General features: G+C 47.0%; 1 long non-coding RNA gene across 1 annotated transcript; it reads right to left on the bottom strand.

Moving 5' to 3' along the window:
* Positions 1–347: 347 nt before the first annotated feature.
* LOC119564456 lies at positions 348–6235 on the bottom strand. The gene is made up of 2 exons (XR_005223346.1): positions 3825–6235; positions 348–3293 (listed from the first exon to the last, which is right to left on the bottom strand). It is a non-coding gene; the product is annotated as an uncharacterized LOC119564456 (long non-coding RNA).
* Between the last annotated feature and the right edge of the window lie 2476 nt (positions 6236–8711).

Genomic DNA, 8711 nt, shown 5'->3' with positions numbered 1-8711 from the left:
AGCCAGGTTTATTGCCCTCAAGACACAGTACTAGCTTCCTGGATCAGTATTTACAGGTACACTAACACACCGAGTACCCAGTGGCAAGGACTCAGCTCAGCCAGCAATGGAACTGTTTGCTGCCCCCTAGGCTGAAAAAGGGTTAAGGCGAGATACGCCCCTATTCACCACCTGTCTTTGCACTTTACTCCTTACGTTTCAGACAAAACATCACTATTCATCACTTCCGTCAAACCATTTATCTTGTGCTTGGTTGGGGTGTAGTGCTAGTCGGGAATGTGTTTACATATTCAGTTTGTTTTAGCAATGTGCCTAGTTCATGTACTAGACAGTGACCTTGCAGGCAAGCATCTGCTTTTTTGACAGGGCCTGACTTTTGCTCATTGCATAACTTTTGCTGACTTTGGTTCAGGCTTCAGGCCTTGCACCAGGCGCCATGCTCCAGACTCTCTCTTTCTACTGCAGTGAGAATCAGACGGCAAAAGGGCCATTATTTCGGAGTGACCTGAACTTGACTCAGTAGGGTCAGATTCTCAGCTGGTGTATATAGGGGTTGCTCCACTGACTTAATTTAAGCTTTGCTGATTTATGGCAGCTGAGAATCTGATCCAATTCTAAGACTTAAAGTTCCTTTTACTCTACATGTGGTGTAGAGTCCTTATTGTGAATGACAAACAGTCAGGCCTGCTTACGTTTAGAAACTATCTTGTGACCATTGGATGATCCTATCCTCATCACCTCTTTCTGACCCCAAGCTGTTTACCATCTTGTTTCCTGAGTTTGTGTATTACCCTCCTGCTGCACTTAACTCTAGATCTGTCCGCTTCCAGGTTTACATTTTTCCAGTTATCTTGCATGTCATTGTCCGGGAGTGCAGTTGGGGTCTTCCTGGGGTGCTGGCAACCAGTGATAATGATTCTACAGCAGGAACATTAGTTAACAACTCTGTGGATAGCATGTGAGTCAGAACAGACTCCAGTTCACTCTCTGCCTTGGGTCTGCAAGACAAACATAAGAAAAAAGTGACCCAGATCAGGCTCTGCTGCTTAAGTCAGCAGATGTGACTCACTCCACATGGGGAACAGTCTGGCTAAATAACAAGGTGCTATTTTTACTTTCATTTTTCTCTGCACAGTCCAACATGTATTTAGTCAAGCTTCTAAGTGGGGGGAGGAAGGTAACATAGTGCAAACAGTACTTCCCCATTCACAGGAAGGATAAGTGGCTTGTGCTAGGTCACACAGGAAGTTTGTGGCAGAGCTGGGAAGAGAGCACTGCTCTCTGAGGTAATAGGTCCGACCTGCATCCACAGAACCACAGCCCCTCTTAGATAAACAGCTTCACATCTACGCTGCTTGTGTTATCTGTAAAACATACTCAACTGGGTCAGGTGCTTTGAGATCTACAGATACAGACACAGCAGGCCCTGATTCTCTGTTACCCTGCACCTTGTCCAGACATTTATACTGGCACAAGGTGGGCGTTAAAAAGATTCCATCCTGATTTGGTAGCATTTCACCGCATTTTGCAATGCAGTAAATGACTGCACTAGGTGCAGAGCATGGGGAACCAGGTCTATGGCTTGTGCTTACACCAGGAAAAAGTGGGGATTTTTTACAGTGAGATAGCTAACATACTGCAAAATCCTGGTTTAGACAAGGCGAGTTGTCGTTTTACCTTGATGTGGATGGTAGGTTGGGGCGGGGAGGTGTCCCTCAACCAGCCACATCTATCTGTGGGTTTTATCTTGCCACCCATCACCTTTTCCACATCAAATCAATAGCGAAAGCTAATTCTCAAGTCGACTTCCTGAAGTCTCTGGCTTTTCTTCATCTTTGGGGTCAGGTTTTGGTTTTTGGCTGGTTGGGATAGGGCTCAGGGACAGATGGGAGTGTCAGTATTGTGAATGTCTGCTTATAGTGGAAAAGATTTTGCAAAGAGGAAAGTTTTACAGCATTCCCTCAGTATGGTCAAACTGTATTCACCTGATCTCCAGAAGTTTGTTCCACAGCCAGACCCCCTTCACTGAGAATGCTGTCTCCAGCTCTCAAGTGCTTAGGCCTGGACTTTGTGAGCTGTATTGTCTTGGAGGAGTGGTGGCTCAAAACTACATTGAGGTTAAAAAAAACAAAAAAACTACACTATCTTATGCTGTGATTTCACATGTCAGCTACCTTATTTTAAAAACACCCCTTAAAATTATATAGTCTAGACAGGGCCAGGTACGGGCACAGTATTTTTATTATTAGGCAAGATTTGCAGTTGGGAACATTGAGACAGGAAGCTGATTTGCCTGAGTGTGACTTTGCTGTAACTGGTCAAGTCTTGATCTGAATATGGTCCTGGGCAGGGACAGTGTTGTAGCATCTGTTACTGTAACTTTATCCTGAGTTGCACCAGCTGAGGACCTGGCCCTATTTCTGTTACAACTCCGGAAACCTCTCTGTACAGAATAAAGACATCAGGCAGCTTTACCCATGTGCCTCTCCTCTGACCTGGAGGGACCAATTCCAGAAGCGAGAGAGGTTCCTCATTCTTCACTCCCAGTCGGTCAGTCCTCTCTGCTGAGGCAGCTAATTAATCCAGTTGTGGCGGTGACTTTCACTATGTGAATATTTGTTTACATTGCAGTTGGACTGAGACCGAACCCCCCCCTTCTCCGAACTCGTTTCACAAAGGCCACTGAACAGCCAGCACCTGGCAAGAACTTTTAGTCTCCACTGACCTAGGTTGGATATGAAACAATAACCTAGAGGTGAATGATTCTGTATTCCATTAACCGTCAGTCAACCAGTGCATCCCGTGGATGATGTCTGATAATATGAGAACCCGGGGACACTCCATTAAGTTAACTCTCCACGAATTTAGAACCAACCAAGGGAAATACTTCACAAAGGGTATAGCCATCCTGTGGCATTCACTGCTTCAAGGGGTCAGAGCTAATTACTACCGTTCTTGGCTACCAATTCCTGCTCCAACCACGAGGCATGACTGCCCATGTCCCAGTCTCTGACAATGTGCGATGCTGTGCAAGTTGCTTCTCTATGTCTCACCTTCCTTATATGTCAGATGGAGTCTGTAACACTGGTCTATCTTGCACTGGGGGACTGTGAGGATAAATTCACAATGTTTGTTAAACTCTCCATGATCCTTGGCTGGAAGGTATATGTATTATTGGCAATGCTTCAGACTAGGGCAAAGCACACTCCCCTGCAATGCAGCTGGCTACTGGGGCAGCTGTGCCCAGGAGAGGAGGATTTGTTCCCAACAGCTGCAGGGGATCAGTTTATACTCTGCAATGAAAGAGATTTGCTTTAATTGGCACATGGACAAAAGTTATTACCAATTGGTCATAAAATGACCCAGCCTTTTTAAAATCTAGGGTGGGGAAAGGCGGGGGGTGGGGGGGGCGAAGAGGTGGGGCAGGGGAGGTTCTGGCACTCCTGGTGGAGTGTGCCACCAGATCATCTTCCATTCTCAAGCATTCCATATTCCTCCCCTGAACAGTAGGTATTGGCCAAGCACAAAGGCAGATGCAGGAGCAAATGGACCATAGGCTTTATGTTTCCGATTTCTTAAATACTGCTTATATGCTCTGCTGTATCAGTAGTCGGGAGCATTTTAGATCATTTGCAGTAAAATCTGACTCAACAGCCCACTGGAGTCAGCCTCCAACACAATGACTCAGGCAGACTGCAGTCATGAAAAGTGCAGTATCCAAATGTTCTGTTCAAAATTCAGATAAGTAGGCAAATGTCATCAGGTTCTTTGGTAGCTAAGATCTGTGTGAGGAGGCGCCGCTATTATAAAGTTACCACAATTACAATGAGGAAGTTGGTGTTGGTTAGAGTCCCTCCTCTGTAGGCAGCAGGACAGCAGGAGTAAGACAGAGAGATCTGCTGGATACCTTTCCACTTTCTGGAGACTGCAGAATCATAGCAAAAGACAGGTGTGGACACACTTTCCTTCACTGGAGATAGTAAGATCTTTTATGCTGCACATAGCCTTGTCTATCATAGCAAACTTTGTAGCCATAATTCCCGCTTCATATTGCTCCACCATTAGCAGCAATGACAGATGTTATAGTGTAGATAAGACTCAGCCATTTTTTATCTTAACATCTAGCCCTACTCAGCATCTCTGGAGTCATACATGGGAGGAGAATTAAGTGAGTCCAGTGTCCTATCTAGTAGGCCACACTACCTTTTTGCTGCTCAGTACGTCTACTGTTCTTGCTGGCAGGGCTGGCTAGTGTTTGCAGCTACAAGGTTTTCTAGTGTAGATGCAGGCTATGAGCTTTGTTTTGCACTGACCTAAAAGCACTGAATGCATCCGATGAAGTGAGCTGTAGCTCACGAAAGCTTATGCTCAAATAAATTCGTTAGTCTCTAAGGTGCCACAAGTACTCCTTTTCTTTTTGCGAATACAGACTAATAGGGCTGCTACTCTGAAACCTGTCAGAGTGTTGCTAGTTAGTTTCTAATTGTATAGCGGAAACATCTACTCTGCTCTCTGTTGCAACATTTGATATGCACATTAGGATTTGAATAATTTTTATTTTTAGAGACACTATTTTTGGTAGAAACTTGGAAGAGTACTGTGCTGTATACAGGGATAACTACTGCACCATTAAGAAGAAAGTAAACACTAACTTGTATTAGTAGTTCAACACTGCTGTTACAGAGTGAGACACACATCAAGGCTATGTCTACACTACGCACCTTTTAGCGACACAGCTGTGGGAGAGCTCTCCTGCCGACAAAGCGCTGTTCACACCGGCACTTTTTGTTGGTAAAACTTTTGTCGTTCGGGGGTGTAAGTGTTTTTTTCACACCCCTGAATGACAAACATTTTGCTGACAAAAGTCCAGTGCAGACAAAGCCACACTGTGCTCTCTTCCTTTGTGAAGATTTTACATTTCTACGTTCTTTGTTATTGCCTTTCATCTACAATAAAGGCTATCCAGACACAAGGTAAATGTTTTCCCTTTGTCTATGGAAAAACATCACAATCACCAACAGAGGACAGAGTCATTTGTCAGAAAATGACAATTCTGTTTTGCAAAAATACTCAAGGTTTCAAAAGGTGATTTTGTTCCCTTAGCGCTACTGACCGGCATGTTGCAGACTCAAGGTCAAGTCCCTGCTCTCCCTGATTCAGAGTAGTTTTTCCATTCCAGATCACTCTAAATCAGGCAGATCAATGACTTGAATATAGGTCTCCCACAGCACAGGTCAGAACCTTAACCACCTGGCTGTAGAGTAACTCTGTCTGTCTGTCTCTCTCAAAAACCTTCCTGATGAGGATTTTGTGGAAACTATCACATCACCAAATGTTTTGGCTTTAACAAGAGTATTTTACCAAAATGTCATTTCAGCATAAGTGTCCTGACTAGCTCCAGTAGGACCCAATTCTGCAGTCTTCCTCAAACGCTTGATTTTCATGAGACTACTTGATTGTAAAATCAAGCGTGTGTGAGTCTTTGCAGGACCAGAGCTGTTAAAGGGTGGGCTTGGTCACCTGGATTTCTCTTTGCAAGCAGTCCTCATATAATACTCTTTGGTAGGTTCATCACAGTGTACTTTATTTACAATGTCATAGGCAGCTTCCTGTCCCATTACCACAAAAGGTGCATTCCAGTGGCAAGGATAACCCCAACATCTGTTTCTGCCTAGTCTGTCCTGTTCCTTCTTTCTCTAGCTCCTACTTTGGCTTCTTGGCATCTCCCCTGGTCCCTCACTCTCTAGCCGTTTGGTTCTCCAGGCATTTCTCTCCTTCCTTAAAGGAAAAGGGCTCTGATTTGTCATAATTAACACAGATTGGGGCAATGCCTTGACAACTGCAGCCTGCTTCCTCTGAAATGTTCCTCCAACTTCCAAAGGCACCCAGGCCACTGGGAGATTTTTCTTTCCCTGTGGATACGTTAGCCTCAATCTTTCTCCCAGCACCCAGTGTCCTAAGCAACAAGCATCCCTCAGCAAAATCTACTAGACCTGTCCCTTGTCACCACGCAACTCTCAGAGAGACTGTGAGTGCTTGCTTTAATTGCTTCCTGAAGATTCCCCTTTCGCCCCCGAACTTGGCAAGATTATACAGTAACTTCTCACTTAGCGTTGTGGTTATGTTCCTGAAAAATCCTACTTTAAGCGAAACGATGTTAAGCGAATCCAATTTCCCCATAAGAATTAATGTAATAATGTGGGGGTTAGGTTCCAGGGAACTTTTTTTCGCCATACAAAAGACATTATATAGCAGGGATCGGCAACCTTTGGCCTGCGGCCCGCCAGGGAAAGCCCCTGGTGGGCCGGGCCGGTCTGTTTACCTGCAGCATCTGCAGGTTCGGCCGATCGCAGCTCCCACTGGCTGCGGTTTGCCGTCCCAGGCCAATGGGGGCTGCGGGAAGCGGCGCGGGCCGAGGGATGTGCTGGCCGCACACACAGTATAAGTTTTAAACAAACAATTTAATACTGTACACAGCAATGATGATTACGAAGCTTGGTTGAGGTGGTGGAGTCAGAGGGTGGAAGAGAGCGGGTTATTTCCCAGGGAATGCCTTACTGCTAAATGATAAATTAGCACTCGTCTGAGCCCTCAAGTGTTAACACATTGTTGTTAATGTAGCCTCACACTCTACAAGGAGCACGGATGGAGGGAAGAGACACAATAGATGCTTGGCAGTAGCTGCAGACATTCTCTGTGGAAACTGAACGTGATGATGACCCTACCCCACTGAAGTGCACCAGTCCCTCCACTTTCCAAACTGCTGGGGGGGGGGGGGGAGGGTGGTTGCATGTGTGTGTGTGAGAGACAGACACACACACTCTGTGTGTGTGTGAGAGAGAGAAACCCGCATTACCCCTTTAAGTACACTGATCCCACTCTAAGTACACTGCCTTTTTAAGTAGATCAACAAGTTGAAACAGCAGCTGCTGCCAGCAAGCTCCCTCCATCCTGAGCCCTGTCATGTGCCCCCAGCTCTGTGGAGATGGGGTACAGGGGGAGGGGGACACCCTGACATCAGCATCCCTTCTCCCTCCCCTCCCCCCCCCCCCCCCCAGCACAACAAGCAGGAGGCTCCTGGAAGCAGCTCCAAGGCAGAGAGCAGGAGCAGCACACAGCAAGGGGATGGGGTGGGGGGGCACTCAAACTGCCTGGCAATTGATAAGCCTGCTGGGCAGCTGCTGCACAGGGAACTTAGGGGCACTGCCGGCCCACCCTGGTTCCAAGCCTCCACCAGCTAGTACCAATGGGCTGCTCTTCCTGCAAGCAGTGGAGAAAGCAGGCGGCTGCCAAACAACACTATAAGGGAGCATCGCACAACTTTAAACGAGCATGTTCCCTAACTGATCAGCAATGTAACAACGTTAAATGAGGAGTTACTGTAGTTTACATAGGGGCAGTCCCTTTTCAGATGTCCTGAGCCCCCACACTGATAAACAGTTTGGCAATTTGTGGGTGGGGTCTCCTTCCTCACTTCTCTTTTCTTCTCCAGCACTTTGTAGTCAGTAGTTCCTCATCTTTCCTCCCCAGGTCATGTTCTTTAAATGAACATGTTGTTTTACTAGGGACACCAGCTTCCAGGAACTCCTCAGTGAATTTAACAGTGGCTTCCAGAATAGTGGGTTAGTGCCTCCGCACCCAAGACCTAGTGACTTTGGGGAGGCACTGCAAAAGCTATTCCAAAATAATGAAGTCCATGATCTCCCCAACCCCGCACCTGGCCTCAGCCACCCAGTGATCCAATCCAATAATTTGTGCAAAGCCCCTAGGTCTTGTCCCCTGTGACCACCTGGCTGCCTAAAACATCCGATGAAGTGAGCTGTAGCTCACGAAAGCTCATGCTCAAATAAACTGGTTAGTCTCTAAGGTGCCACAAGTCCTCCTTTTCTTTTTAAAACTTCTGGCTGTATCGATCTGCTGACAGACCCATCTGATCTAAAATGGCAGCCTTTATGGTATCATAATCTGATGCTTTTTCATTCCACAGCACCCTATAAACAGCTTGAGTTTCTCACGAGAGGTTGATAGGGAGCCCATACCCTCTATACCCCGAAAGGCAGGGAGGGAGGCAGCTGAAGACCCCATACCCTCTTTACCCAGTCTGCTCCTGAAACCACCCATTCAAACATTAACCGGAAGGCATCAGGGTCAGGCATATGGCCCATTTTGCACAGCCCCATGACTATCCCCCACTTATCACTCCCTATCATGAAACTCACCAGTTTCTCCAAGAATTGTTACTGCACCTGCGACTGGCCTGCAACAAATTGCTGTAGACTTTGTCGCTGTTCTGCTTTGTTTGTTCCCCAATGCTTACTGTCCCGGTATCTGTCATCCCCTGCTTGTGATTTATTACCAGCAGGTTATGCAATTTATTACCAGCAGGTCTGCAATTTGTTTGCTGCCCCTGGCCGATTATAACCATATTTATAAGCAATCGATGCTAACTGAGACAATCCCCCGCTGTTGTAACAGCTCCTGCGACCCCCTCCTATGCCCCATCTCCCCTGAGCAACGCTCCCGGCCCTGCCAGTACCCCGCAACCGCCTGCCAGGAGGGCGGCTGCACACGCCGCATGGTCTAGTGGAGGTCAATGACCGAGGGTTACAGCAGGGGGCGGGGCTGAGGCAGCGCGGAACCCACCTCTATTGGCTGCTGGCGAAAAAGTTGCTCCTATCCACAACGGCGGAGCTCGCTCCTGGCCCCGCCCC

This window comes from Chelonia mydas, chromosome 25, assembly GCF_015237465.2.
Source record: "Chelonia mydas isolate rCheMyd1 chromosome 25, rCheMyd1.pri.v2, whole genome shotgun sequence".
Classification (NCBI taxonomy): Eukaryota; Metazoa; Chordata; order Testudines; family Cheloniidae; genus Chelonia; species Chelonia mydas.
Note: the sequence above shows the minus strand (reverse complement) of the source record. Positions and strands in the feature narration are given on the sequence as shown.